The sequence below is a fragment of the Harmonia axyridis genome, chromosome 1 (assembly GCF_914767665.1).
Source record: "Harmonia axyridis chromosome 1, icHarAxyr1.1, whole genome shotgun sequence".
In the NCBI taxonomy this organism is placed as follows: Eukaryota; Metazoa; Arthropoda; class Insecta; order Coleoptera; family Coccinellidae; genus Harmonia; species Harmonia axyridis.
Window position 1 is genome coordinate 14531523 of NC_059501.1, and position 15982 is coordinate 14547504.

General features: G+C 32.3%; 1 protein-coding gene and 2 non-coding genes across 7 annotated transcripts in view; 1 reads left to right on the plus strand and 2 right to left on the minus strand.

Annotated features, from left to right (window-relative positions):
* LOC123677445 (potassium/sodium hyperpolarization-activated cyclic nucleotide-gated channel 2) overlaps positions 1-15982 on the minus strand; it is a 194291-nt gene that overhangs the window by 119942 nt on the left and 58367 nt on the right. The window contains exon 1 of one of the 5 annotated variants that reach the window (XM_045613996.1): positions 4888-5233. The exons of the other annotated variants lie outside the window; for them this stretch is intronic. The gene's annotated coding sequence lies outside the window, so the exon portion shown is untranslated. Of the gene's footprint in view, positions 1-4887; positions 5234-15982 lie in introns of those variants that run through there. 5 annotated transcript variants of the gene reach the window in all.
* Positions 9618-9689, minus strand: Trnaw-cca. The gene has a single exon. It is a non-coding gene; the product is annotated as a tRNA-Trp (tRNA).
* On the plus strand, positions 13350-13431 carry Trnas-aga. Its single transcript has one exon. It is a non-coding gene; the product is annotated as a tRNA-Ser (tRNA).

Genomic DNA, 15982 nt, shown 5'->3' on the forward strand with positions numbered 1-15982 from the left:
CGAATTATTTCTTCGCCTGAAGCTCGCTATACCTGAATATAACGTGCTTCTAGGAGAAAAAAACTGGTCTCTCATCAGTGGAATATTTCCGACCACTCAATCAAAACTAGACATTATTGAAATTTGTCAGTTATGCCAATTAAAAATGTTGGGATAACTGCAGGTGTTCGGTAACTGCGTCTGTGATTAATCTATCGAATTATCCTCTGATTCTTGATTAGTAGGCGGAAACCGAATGATTTGAATTGCTCTACAATTGATGCATACGGTTCGATTAGAAATAAGCAAGATTTCATGACACAAGCATTGCCTTCCTTAGATGTCAAAATGTTGACGTATTGCGTTTTCAAGAAAAATTATTCGGTCATTTCCTGCACAATTACCCCTTCCTCAAACAATGTCACAAAATCAGGGAGTGATTTAATTTTGCCGATAACAAGTTAAAAAAAGTTTGTAAAAAATTGAAAGATTTTGATTTGAATTGCTCTACAATTGATGCATACGGTTCGATTAGAAATGAGCAAGACTTCACTACACAAGCATTGCCTTCCTTAGATGTCAAAATGTTGACGTATTATGTTTTCAAGAAAAATTATTCGTTCATTTCCTGCACAATTACCCCTTCCTCAAACAATGTTATCCGTCACGAAGGTCACAAAATAAGGGAGTAATATAATTTTGCCGATATTATCCGATTTGTGAGTGTTGAAGTTTTTCTGTATATTTTATACCAATAATATTTCTGTCATAGGCGTAACAAGGAGGGTGGTTATTGGGGACATAACTGGCCTCATTCCAACTTTGAATAAGATTTACATTAACGATCATTATAATTGATTGATCAATATAAAATTTGCCTAGTTACTGTTGTCATGCTAAATCAATTTTGACAGACATGAAGTCGACGAAAAGACGTTAGAAAAACAACGTCATATTTCCACTGACAAGATCATCGAAAAGTCCTACTTGTCCTCCGTTGTAGAGAAAAGTGTTGCTATGTCAACGATGAATTACTTTTCCCTCCGCCGGAGGGAAAAGTGTAGCCTAGCAATGATAACTATCAACTATTATCAATTACTTCATATCTGTCAAAATTAATTAAGCATGGACAATCGCAACTACGAAAATTTTCCATTGATCAATCAATTATTATCTAACTTAAAGTTGGATCTCCAGATTTTTATGAATTACAGAACGTTTTTACTAAAGGGTAATTTAAAATTGTTATAGATGAATATAATCAGGTTCAACAAAATATAAAAAGAGGTTTGTCGACCTAATTTTATGAGTTATTTTTTAACAAAAGAAATCGTTTCTAATCGATTAAATCGATTGTTAGCCGTATAACGGATGCTAACAAACTGAATTTTAGTCAGTTCAACAAAATCTGAAAAAGTGATACAAACTGGTTTTATGTGTTCCTCATGTGTTCCTTTTTGATGAAATCCATTGTCGACCGATAGGGCGGACAATTTTTGTTATCATAAATAATAACCTATAAAACAAGGTCGAAACAAGTGCCAACGTTTTTTTAGAATTTTGTTGAAACTGATAAAATTCACCTGAGTTCTATGTTCTTTTGTTAACATTCTACGTCCTACAATCGATTCAATCGATTAGGAACGTTTGTTGATATCATAAAAAGAGGTCGCAATATGTGACAAAGCGTTTTCTAGATTTTGTTGAACTGTAAATTCATCTATAAAAATATATACCTTAGTTTTTTTTTCACGATCCTACAATCAATTTCATCGATAGAGCACGAAAAGCTCTAATCTACGAAATGATGATTTTTTTTTTATCAATTTTTGGTTTCTACACATTCAGAAACCTATACTGTGAAAATGCAGGGCAAGATTTCAAATTGACAACGTAATTCATGCAATTTCGAAGACATTTTTTTGAACATCGATGTAAAAACGATGTATAAACATAGGTCAGTAATATGTTGTTAAACATCTTTATATTTTGGAAATCCCGATGGCAAGTCATGTTTATGATGGTCTCCATTACTTTCTATATATTTAACAATGTATTTTTTAGACTTTATACAAGTACTTCAATTTTTTTAAGTACTAAAATTATTGGAAATGAAAATTTCGCTTTATTTTCATATCGGGTGAATTTGCATCAGGTAGAAATTGAATAAATGAACTTTGTCTCGCACTCATTTGTGTTTATTGCATCTATATTTTTTTGTAGACTATTCAATTCTACGTTAGAGGAAAAATAAAAACAAGTGAAACATCGCAAAACCATCAATATCTGCAAGAATGATAAACAACTAACGAAAGTGCAGACATAGGACATTCTGCAGAAACACCTCGTTTTGGAGTTCTTGATTCTGAGTTTTTCACACTTTTAAAACCTCCATACAGATTCGGCAAACAATTCTTCCATCAGAAGATTCACACTAGTTCAATGGTCTACCAACATATGATATAAACAGTTGTTGAAAATGGCATTCTTATCTGTCCCAATAAAAGAGGCACAATCAGGTAGGTATACAAATATTGTATTCTTCAAATTGTCACACCATCTCACCAAAACTCAACGAAAAATGATAAATAACATAAAAGATCTACATATTTCTATAATATATGTAACAACCAAAGACCCACCGGGTATATATTCGATAAGCGCGAACGAATTAAACAACCTACACCTATTCAAATAATGGAATATACAAACTATTACCGCAATAAGTTTAATTGATTTCAAGAATGTAATTGCTTCAGAATGTAACCTTGATGCTCGTGGCAATAACTCTATTCAGAGAAAAGGCCGAGATAGCCTGGTTGCAACCAATTTCGCGATCCATCAAATAACTCCTAACAAAAAGCATTAGATCATTCGGTGATTAGACACGAAACAACATCACCCATTTTTGTCCCACCACGAATCTGTGTCTTATTGAAAAAACTCAGGGTAATAAACATAGATAGAGGGAGCATATGTCATTTTCAGTAAGCAAATTTTGTCCCCCAACATCAACTATCAAATTTGACATGAAGCGCGCGAAAATGATGAGATATCAGTGATATGATATTTCACTCAACTAGCGAGTTTCTTCACAAAGAACGCATAGTCCCATAGTGAATCAACGTTTCGTATTAACTCAAAATATATTGGAATCAATACCTAAATATATCAGATTTTTAGAAAACATACTTCAAGCGCGCCAAACGACATGCAACAACCGATGACACTAGGAGAGCAAAAGTTGCCAAACCTTGTATTTCAACAAGTAGATACAGAATATAATAAATATTCTGCTTATTATAAATTTGACAACCAGGAGAAATATCTAATTCCAAATTTGCATATTTAATCGGGAATCAGTCAAATATATTTCAATCAATGTAATATACATTCAAAACAAAATAGTAAAATAGTGGATTAGAAAGAATTACGTAATCCGACAACGTATTCTACCATGTTGGGGACATGTAAAAATTATAATCCAGTAGATATATACATTTTACCTGGACAAAATTCCGAACTTGATGAAACTTCTACAGGTTGTTTGGTGGTGGTGTGGGATGATTCTGTCAAGTTATCCAACATGAAAACCCTGTACTTACTTGAGGAAGGCTGAAGAACCTCAACATTATTAGTCTTTTTTCGGTTTTTTGCTTATAACTTTCAACTTAATTAGTTTTCGACCAAAACGTTCATTTTCAAAGTTGTAGATAATTTAATTCTTTCTATGGTAATTATACTAATTAAACATCAATATCGACATATTAAAACATAGGGAGGTGGAGAGGGAAGGTAGCTTTGACTAAAAGCCTATGTTTATGTAAAGAGTAGATATTTCAATTTAATCGTGGAATGTTATCACCTAACTGTAAATTCCTATCAACCTATAATTATTTTGAACCTTAATAGTCTGATCAACTGGGTAAAATCAATAAATAATAACCAAGAATTAATTGGAAAGAATGATTGTATACAACCGAAAAAAAATGTTTTTTGTTCTTCGGCCCTCCTCAAGTTAGCAAAGGGTCCTCATGTTGGATAACTCGGCAGAATCATCCCACAACACCCCCGAACGATCTGTAGAAGTTTCATTAAGTTCGGATTTTTTTTCCAGCAGATGACACTTTTTTTGCTTTTTCTACCGGACTATAATTTTGATCGACTGTATCTCAATTGATATTAGGTTAACGAAAAAGTTTGTGGATACAAAATTGTAGAGAATTTAATGCTCTATAACTTTAAAAATGAACGTTTTGGTCGAAAACTACTTAGTTTAGAGTGTATGAGCAAAAAACTGAAAAAAGTCCGGAAATGTTGAGGTTCTTCGGCCCTCCTCAAGTTAGCACAGAGTCCCCCGAACAACCTGTAGAAGTTCGGAAGTATTAAGTTCCGAATTTTTTCCAGCAGAACCCTTTTTTGTATTTGTCTACTGGACTATTATTACTTTATGGAAAAAAAAACATCGCTTCCGTCAATGTCCAAATCAGCTGTTAGACGTACACACCGAACGGCACAAAAATTCCTAGATCAGCACAGAAACGCGCACAGACAAAGGAATTGGGGTGGTTGAAAGGGACAAAAACACAAGGAGAGCAAAATTTGCCAAACTTTGGATTTCAACCGGTAGATACAGAAATTAATAGATATTGTGCTTATTATAAATTCGACAATCAGGAAAAATATCTAATTCCAAATATTCAAATTGGCATATTTAATCGAGAATCACTCAAATAAATATATTTCACTTAATATAATATACATTCATAACGATATCTGAAATTTGGAAATATGTAGGTTAATCACAATCCGACAACGTAATACAACCATGTTGGAGACATGTAAAAATTGCGAATACTCCCTCTTTTTTTTTGTTTATTACACAATGAAAAAAAAAACATCGCTTACCGTCAACGCACATGCAATGTCCAAATCAGCTGTTAGACGTACACACCGAACGGCACAAAAATTCCTAGGAGGGCACAGAAACGCGCACAGACACAGGAATTTGGGTGGTTGAAAGGGCCGAAAACACGCGGCACCGGTCGGACGGGAAATGTGCGAGAACTCAAATCGTCCGTGGACCGATTTAACGATTTCGTTTTACTAAATTACCGTCGGTAAATTGTGGACTACCGGCAGGCCGCGTTGCAACGTACATATTGTGCGGTTCAGTCATTAAACGAGTGCGGAGGCAGGATTTCATTGACTGGTCACAAATTTCTTTCAATGTCGCACGTCCAGCGGTTTGGTAGGCGAGGGGGGTCGCGCGGTCCCCCCTTTAGCGGGACGTGATCGCGAATCTTTCTTGGAGGTCAATGCAAAGGTAACTGGGATGGAGGTGAGGCGATTGCACTTGACGCGAAGGTTGTAGAGGGAAATTAGGGCAGGTTGAGATGAAACTTCTTTAGAGGTGTTTTTTGGAATTGCATACTTTTTTCACACGATCGGATTTTTTTTCGGGTTTTATTTTATAGGGTGGGTAAATTTCGATGTTTTATCCCTTCACTTCTAAATCAGAGGTGATAGACAAAATCTGATACCTCATTCTCATTTTTTCTGAGAAACTAACAAGAGAAGAGTATTCATTTCTAGCCACCTTCCATGCCATTTTTTAAAGATCATTTAAAAAAAAAGTTTCTTTCGGACAACCATTAGAGTGATCCGTGAATAAGCAGAAGACTTGAATACTCTTCGGGAATTCAATAAAACCATTATATTCATTAAATTTGTCGAAAAAAGTGGCCTTGGTCAGAATGTACCACAAATAAGTGATGACAAGTGGAGTATCTCGAAATAAGAAGTTCATGGAGAAGTTCATTTATGAGTATGATATAAAAATTGGTGATTATCATTTGAAGAAGAAATGGTTATGTCGTGTTTCACCACTTTTGGACCAGTCTGTTGAGTCAATACTATTTTAAGCTTATGCGCTGAATTTTGTCAATTCGGTCAAAATTTGAATCATTCTCCTAGCCCAAAATTTCCAAGAGTTATCGACCCATCGAGCACTTTTGACTCAGCCTGTATATTTAAAAAATCGATCCCGTCAAAGCGTCTTAATTCTTATGAAATTTGTATAGTAGGACAAGGACAAAAGTCAATCATTCGAAATTCTGAAGATAATAGAAAATCATACTACTTTTCATTTGAGGTTTGTTGGCCCATAAATGTTGTAGATTCATCAAAAAAAGGTCTCTGAAAATTATTATATGCGAATTCAGGATCAATCAGATAAACTGAACATCCGCTGTTTACATCAATAGTTTAGAAGTTCAGATTTAGGATTCTGAAATTGAGTATAATGGAGCACTAAAATTTGCGTTGTTGATTGAAGTCAGAAATCCATGGTGCATTCAAATCTGAACTGAAATTAAATGCATAAATCATTTTGATCTTGATACAACAAAATAAACTCGCATCATTCTTTGTTACATATCTTCGAAGCGCCTGATGGATATTACCGCCCACAGAAATGAGATATTTGGCAATGTTGATTATGAATTTTTAACAATATTGAGAACAATATAATCTTCCATTGAGCATACGCAATAAGAGCCATGTCGAATAGAAGAATAAAAATCGTTATTTTTTATCAGTAGGTATTATCTACCAATACTAAACTTTCCACAGCAATCAGTAAGCAAGATTACCTACATTTTTCAGAAATTACAAAAGATTATTCTCAAGAATCAGTCCATCGAGAACTGTAAATTCTTTTTGCATGAAATTTCAGACAAATATAATGTGCTGTGCTAAACCACTCACAATTAAGAAAAATTGGAGAAAAAACATTTTTGTGAGAATTGACAATTAAAAAATAGATAGGTATAACACAATGACACTAAACTCAATTTCAGTCACCACAATGTCCTAACCTTACTAATGGCCCTGACTTTCTCATGATTTAATTTCAATACAAAGAAAGTTCAAACCCTCCAATGTAATGTGCATTTATTATTGTTATTCATGCGAAAAAATATGTGCTAAAATATCAAAGGATATACCTACATGTTTCTTTACTTATGCATTGAATATTTGAATATAATGGAACGTAGGGGTAAGAATAAATTAATAAAGATTATTATTTCTACACCTAGTTACTCTAACCAATTCTATAAAATAAATGAGAATTACAATATGATGTTATTGAAATTGAAATTATGCAAAAAATAATCAGATTATATTCCATTTGGTATCAGTATTAAAACAATTATAATAGGTATAAAAAATTATATTATAATAGGTTATAAAAATTTTCTGCAATCTATTTAATTCATTGTCTTTCTACCGCTACTGATATTTTTGTTAAAATTCGGTTGTAATAGACAGAACTACTATCTTTCATACATATAGTTCTTCGGAAAGAATTAACTGCTTATAAACAACAAAGCAGATCAATCTGGTTCAAGAGAATTATTTCTTGAGACTTCATTTCCTGAAGAATTTATCTAGGTCAATTTATTCGATTATGCTTCTCATGGCTGTAGAAGACATTTATTCCTATATCTCATGGTGCAGCTTGCATAAAAAAATATTATTCATTTCTTTTGAACATAACAATATATTTTCTGAAAACACGATATTAACAGAACGCACTATGGAGTGATAATAGTGAGGAATATTATTTTGGAACAATCAAAATATGAAGTTTAGTTTATAAACAATATTTGACTTTAACTTTTTTTTTAATATATTTCCAGATTTGAATTAAATAACTTTGATGTCGAATAAAACAACTTTTAATGATAAAAAGGTTGTATAAAATATATATCCTAACAAGGTTTCGTTTTGGAGATACAGGATGTTAAAATTTGAAAATAAATCAAATTTTATTTATGAATCTAGTAGTTTTACAGTCATTGTTCTGATTTCTGGATATCGAAGTCTATATAATGTAATGTTTCGAATTAGATGTCTCTCGCCGAAATTATCCAGTGGCGTAGATATAGGGGTGCAATGAACTTTTTCCTATAGAAAATCAACGCCTCTGTATTTATTCGAGAAAATTATTCCATTTCTGAAATCGACATAGTTTTACTCCAAAGAGAGTTCTCTTTGAAATTTTTTCATTAAATGTACCGTTCTCGAGGAAATCTATTGCAAATCGAACCTATCTGCAAAAATAAATTATGGTTACTCATTTAACAAAATTGAATCGTTCGATTTTGCGTTGCTGCAAGCTGTGGATTGAAAAAAATGGCTCACATTTTGAACAAATTACGTGAATATGTATTATTCTTCAAGCGTCTGATGAATGTTCTTTCTGAAATTTTCAATTGAATACTATTTGAAAGCGTTATAATGAACTACACTAACTTTTGTATTTCGATTTATCTCGAATTTGAAAAATTTATTTTCGAAGATTTTTGTGGATTTAAATGTGTTTGCTTTGTACTCGATTATTCCGAAAAAAGTATCTACACTCTAAGTAAATATTCCAGAAACATTTTTCCATTAAAACTCCGTTGATTTCAGATATGAAATAATTTCACGGCAAAACTGTAGCCTAGATTTGCAGTAGGAAAAGAATCATCGCATCTCTGTGTCTACGTCACTAGCACTAGGTAATTTTGGCAGGAGATCATTACCTAATTTGAAACACTACACGTTCTTTACTTCAATACCTGAGAATGAAAACAATGAATTCAATAATACTAGTGTATTATTACATACTGATTTTTTTCATACTCTAACACCCTGTATCTCTGAAACAAAGCATGTTAGGATAAATGTTTGTTTTTTTTTCATGAAAAAAGTTATTCTATCCGACGCCAAATTTATTGAACTAAAATCTGGACCACCTGTATATCCTTTCAACATTAAATCACTCATTAGGTGCTTAACACAAATCAGAAAAATTACAACATGTGACAGGATAATAGAGGTATCAGATATACTTAGAAGAATGCCGAAAAAACACATTCAAAAAATCTTTCCAGACAACTAAATGCTATCTCTCAAGATTACAAACAAAAAGAAACACGACTACACGACTATCTACTATCTTCATTACGTTCTTTAGTTCACAAGTGAACTATCAACTCCACAAATTAGACAATAAAACATAATGCATACAGTTCAACACGCCTGACATCGTTTACGTACCAATTAGTGGTTCAATTAGTGAGAAATATTTTTACCATATAAGTTACAAAAATCTTTCTCTCTCCGATTTCGAATTCAGGACCACCGAAATCCAGCTTATCAACAACAGCATTTTGAATTAAATGAATATTTAAGATTTCTGGCACTTGTTCAAATAGGTATTCATATTATTTTTTCCATTAAATTTTTCAACTAGATTTTAGCTCAGGCTTTTGTGTACCAATCTGAAGTCAAAACTTTCTAATTTATAGCATGCCATGAAAACATAGAATGACTTCAACAAAATGTCATTCATCAATAACATGAAAAATGCATGTTTGAAAGGTTCTATTTTGATATTCCCCCTTTCGATATTATGCCATCAGTACCAAATCTTATCAAAGACCATTCAACGTTCAAATAACAATCAGATTTATTTTACATCACTTTAGTATTCATCAAAAAACTGTCCAATTGATTATAAGTCTGATACGTCAGCCTTATGATCCGTAAGTAATAAGAATTTTCAGTACCGACAAAAAAAAATATTGTGACCCCGACGTGATTTGAACACGCAACCTTCTGATCTGGAGTCAGACGCGCTACCGTTGCGCCACGGAGTCGTTGTTAACAAATGGAAGAAGTTTTGTATAAGTATTAACACTACAGTGGCGGATCAACACATTGGCGGCGTTAGGAAGCGTTTAGAATTCGAATATGTTATAGGTAGCAAAATGTAAAGAAAAAAAAAAGTATAAATGTAAATTTTAAAAATTTCGACAAATATTCATTGGCAGAATTTGAACTCGGAGTAATTCATTTCGAAATCGAAATCCTAATAAGAATCAAAAATTTATTTCTCCAAAACTGCGAATGTTATGACTTTGGGATGAAAAATATTATATTCAGAAGGTAGGTAACTAACATTTTGGCAATACATTTTTTTTCAATTTTATCGAAATGGGCGTATATAGGATTTAGAGCAATATTTTTTTTCATGATTTTTTCCCTCAAAAATTTATGTATCCTTTTCTCGAACTAAGATAATCCATTGATCCTTGATGAGGTGGGTATAGCAATAATCTATCAAAATGAAATGAATTAAGATAATTTTGAATAAGCTATGAAGATTCAAGAGAATTATATTTCATAGAAAATTAAGTTATAAATTCAAATCAATAATTTGATCTAGATAGGTAGATACTAAGGTAAATCCAGAAAATGAGAATGGTAAAATCCAACATTTCGATATCGATAGGATTCTGAGAATGAAATTCAGTCTACATTGGAAACCCCATTTCATCTCGTTGAATTTACCTGGAACCGAAAGCAGCTCATGGTTTCCCGGAAATACATTTCGAATTTTAACAAATACCAATTAAATACTTTCGGAGTTCGAATTCACAGAATTCTGTTTCACACCGAACAAATTATTTCCAAAGCCTATTCAATTCGTTTCTTTCATTAACTAATTGCGCCCACAGAAATGTATACTCGCATTGAAAGAGATCCCGATGTATAAAATCTCAATTCCTTATGTTATGAAAATTGTTGCATAAAGGTACATAATTGTGTACTTTTTTGAAGCTTCGTTTTTCGACAAATGGGTACCTGATTTTTTATAATCGAATTTTTGAATCATCAAATCACTAAAAGTTAACTTCGAATTTTTTAGTGAGGATGGTGATTAGTGAAATTTTCACTTTTTTTGGCACTATTATTGACTTTCTCTTTAATTTCCACAGTGGATTTTTTCCATAGTATTTCAACATGTTTTGAAAATTGAATTCGCAATAAAATTACTCATATTAAAGATTCGACCTTCTAATGATTTTTCTATCATAAATGTTGGTTTTACTTCGGTGAATCTACAAATGCGTTCAGTCCTAGATTTCATGTATGATTTGTTGATATAATAACCACTTCGAGTTGATACAAATATTACGTATTTATTGAGTAATTTTTCAATTACTCTCACCGCAGAAATCATTTCTTGTTTAGAATTCTCTGTGGTATATTCAATTGAGTTATTATATCACAAATTATGTATTATTAATGATTTTTGGTTTTGATAGTCGCTAATGGTCATCAATGCACTATATAAATGTGTTTGATTCATTAGATATTTCCAATAAAATATATATCCAAAATTGCTGAGGAAAGAAATATTTTATTCTAACTGAAATTTTTACAATTTAAGTTTCAGAATATAAGTAATTTTTAGAATGAGTAATTAAGTATAATAATTAGAAGAAATCATTAATTCACCGTGTACTATAAAGTGCTAATATCGAAATTATAATATATTTTTATACATTTGGTAATAATGTGATATCTTGATCCAAACATTTTGTGGAGAAGAATCGAATTAAAAATTATCATTTTGTGGCATATAATCCTCAAATGAAAAATAAATATTTCTAGGAAGATGCTTAGTTCTATATTTTCAACCGCAAAGTCTAAGCACTCATAGTTTCAGAGTTTTATGAATTTTGTTTTGATTTCATAATAAATTAGATATTCTGGGTCAGACTCCCGCTGCGTCATATTCATTCAAAAAAATTTTGTATTGATATTTTTCCAACTCATAATTTTATAGTATTATGCATTAAAAGAGATAATAATCGCCAATAGTGTGAAATTGAATATGATCTTCAATTCTTTTTCCATGCAAATTAATATATGGAGTTATAATAACTTCTCAGAAAATTCCAATGAAAGGAGTGTATGGAAATGATTTCTTCATTTCCTGTACACACTGCACTGTTTAGGTTCAATCAGTAATAAATCAATAAAACTAGAGCACCTTACCTTTGATTTAACCTTCCAGCCAATTCAGATCAATGACTTCAAGAAATCAAAACAACTAAACAATAATTAGTCCAACCAGAAGGAGAACTTGAAGTTATCATTCTTAATATTATTCTATCTAAATTTCTTTTGAATGAGTGGAAAAAGAACAAGAACTGTTGTTTACGACTAAATTTTGGTCGTCCCTTCATATATCAATAATTTTTATAATTTTTGCTAGTTTATGAAAATTATATATTCCTTCATATTTCGAAGGTCTAATGGATATTTACTTTTGAAAATTTCAATTTCGATTACTCCTTCACAAATATGTTGAAAGGAAGGTGAAAATACTCGTAACATAGGATAGCATAAATTTTAGGAGTTTATTTTGAGTATTTATTTATGTTGAAGTCTTAGGCTTTATTATACTATAGAATGACGAGATTTTTTTAAACTGTTTACTATTATTTTTCTTCACAGCAGAAGTGGCCATTTTTTGTTTTTATTTGAAAGTAGGTATATGATGTTCAATTTACATTGAAATTTGTTGATTCTTGTTTACCCGCATCAATCTTATGTCTAAAATTACAGGCACGTCCACTGATTATTAGAATTAGTTTAGGATGATTCTAGCGACTCGAACTTGGTATTAGCGGTAGTTCCATCTTCTTCCGTAAGTAGCGCTCTACAAAAATCGCCATATTTCCAGGCAAAACTTGTGTGCATGTTTCTATGGAAACGATATGGGAATTTGATATGAGTAACATGGGAAACAATGCAATAATCAACTGAAATACCTGAAATATCCTTCGAATCCAAGAAGGCGGGACCCTTCAAAAGTCACTAGTTTTATATTGATCTTTTCAAATAGTTTGTGGGCAATGCAATGGGCAGACTAGTTTTTCTAAAATTCTTAAATAATTATTATTGTCACAGAATACTTTTGTATATGTTTGTATATGGAATAGATTCAAAGAAAATCACATATAAACCTGAATTACACAATTTGTAGTTATAAATGTATAAAATAGTGAATTTTCCATTTCTGCAAGAAAAACTATCTTATTGATGCTTTTTCAGCAGAGGCACCGAGAATGCTTCAGGGGCCAAAATTACTCTCGCTGGCCTGACGATTACAGATATAGATTACAGGTATAGTATATCCAAAGTCCAAGGGTTGCCCAAGTTTCCAGAAATTCCTTTGGGGCCAGTGAATTTATTGCGATATCTACTTCAAAGGGACCAAGCGTTTTTATGGACTAGTTCAAGTGACTTTGGATATACGTTACCTACCTATAATATCTAATATAATTTCGATGTGTATATGTAAAAGATTCACTATTGGTTAATCACTAATTCAATTTTCGTCTCTCTACCTTTCTACCTCAATTTTCTATTAGTTTTCGGTGATTATTAATTCAAAATGATTGAAGAATTAATCATTTTCAAATTATCGGCAAAATTGTATACTGGTGTACTCAATTTCACAAGCAGTCGTGGCCGAGCGGTTAAGGCGTCTGACTAGAAATCAGATTCCCTCTGGGAGCGTAGGTTCGAATCCTACCGACTGCGTCACTATCTTTTAGTTTTTTGTTCAAATTTATCACATTTTCAAAGGGTATATCTATTGCCATTGTTTGATGGTTCGTAATGTCAATATAATGCAGTTTTATTCGCTAGAAAAAAAAAACAAAATTATAATTGAAATTTAAATATAAAAAATCCTCTCATTTGCGATTCGCCGCCCTCGAGGTATAAACATCTTGGTACGTCAATAACTATTTCATTCCAAAAGTGATCACAAGCTTCTACTAGCTTCGGTATGTACAAGCTCACTCCTCCGTGGTAAATGTTTACACCTGTAGCTACAGAAGCAAAATTTGAGAAAAGTAGTGATTTTGCCTCATGAAGGACAGAGTATCATACTCAGTTCGATAACATTTCGAGAACTGTGAGCCCGGCAACATATTACCACGCGGCACGCAGTCCAATGCTGCACTTGAGCAGTAAACAACTCGCATAGTGTGTTCGCATATTGGGAGAATTTTCTATTTTGTTAGGTGAATTTTTCATAAACTATTTTTGTCTGACTAGAGAGAAATTCAAAGAAGTCCATATTTTAATTAATTTTAATTTCCTGATTACGTTTCAATTCTTGAGAGAAATGAATTTTTTCAACTATGTTTTTTCATTTTTTGCTGGGAAAATTATGGAATTGCGGAATTAGAACCAATTAAATCAATGCGGAATTAGAACCAATTATTGTATGTGATTTTCTATTGATTGAAAATTCCATATATTGAATGATTCAAAATATCCATTTTTATTCAATTTTCCAATTCTAAAAATTTTGAAACGTCATCTGTGGAAACTTCAAGTATGGTTGATTGCTTCATGAAGAAGTTGATGAAGAAGGCAATTCCAATTTGAAATCAGACTTGTGAAAAATACCTGTAGGTACTGTTATTTATTTACATTTATTTATGCTGAAACCATATTCAAAAAACAATTTCGAAACTATTTTACGAAAACTCGAGATTCCGATAAGACTTAGGTAATATCATCAATCATCAATGCAAACGCTGACGATCAATTTCACAGAAAGATAGGTCTATTTGCTTCTTTCATTGATCAAACAATTGATATTCATATCAAATCCTGTCTTAACTCTAAAGGAGTTTTAATAATGCTACTGTTGAAATTCAGACGCAAGAAATTCATCGTAGAAGAACAGTGCTTAATCGACTCATCTGTCATTTTCGAAAGTTGCATAATTTCCAACCTTCCCATGAAATATGCATGGCATTCTACGATGTAAATAAGCAGCACTCAGGCAGCGATCGAGAATCATTCGAAGGGAGAAAACAGAAATTCTGGAAGGAAATACTCGCCGATTTTTATGGATTGCAGTTTCCGAAAGAACCTTGAATAATTCATATAGGGCAGGACCTTTGCAAAGCTTACCGATCAATGAAGTCAGTGACGTCACAAACGCGCTACCTGTCGAAGGGGTAGTCATGAAATTGACCCAATTCGAAAAGTTTGAATCGCAGATATTATCTCGGAAAAAATGATGGACATAAGCTTTCTACGAAAGTAATCAATTCTAATGTTGTTCAAGTTAAAAATAGTTTCTATGAAAATATTGAATAAATCATATTTATATGCACAATTACAACCCTACACAAAGGGAATTAGAGGGTAATTTCGAGATCGATATTCAAAGAAGCGGTATCCAGGCCAAATTGAAAGTTTATATAAAGTATGGTGCTTGTGTTGTTACTTTCGCTTTACGAGAATAGAGGTATTCGCCTGTAGGTCGAAGTTCACTTTTCGGGCGGTGTAAGTTCAACAGATGTTACAACCACTGTTTAGTTCATTATTGGTTTATAATCTCCAATAATTACCCTTTTTTACGTTGGTCAAAGAAAAAATTTAGAAGCTCCTTAAAATTTCATCACTTCTTGAAATATGTATTAGAAATGAAAAATAATGAACAAAAATAACCATTTGTGCATTGGAAATTAACAGATTCAAAAGGATAAAAATCAGTCAATGAACTGAAATGAAAATTTCTGGAGAACACTTAAAAACATAATACTCGGTAACGGTATTAGGGATTCATCAAGCCAAGTAGCTTGACATTTTAACCAACTACTTGACTTGATAATCGAGCTCTTGAAAAATTACATATTTGAGCTTGGCTTGACTTGATTTTAGATATTTATTGCTTGACTTCATATCAAGCCACTTGATAATACTTGAGCTTGATATCCACGCGTCGCACGTCATATATTTCTGCAATCTCGTGCACGTTTAGACTGAATAGGGGTATTCCTCGAGCACCGAGAGACTGAAACATTCGCCAGTGAGATTTTATTAGTGGTTTTCTCATATTTCTAATAAATCTATTGGTAGATTTTGGTAGTTTCAGAAATATCTCTCCAAAGGACCCCGCACGTTTCTTATGGGAAATAGCTTTCCGTGAATTTGGCTGAATTTTTGATATGTTGTAGTTCTTGATAAACTGATCCCAAGTGTCCATAGCCACAACGCTCAAAAATGGACAGTTTTCGAGATATGGAGCTTTGAAAATGGATTTTTTGCAATTTTCGTGGTTTTT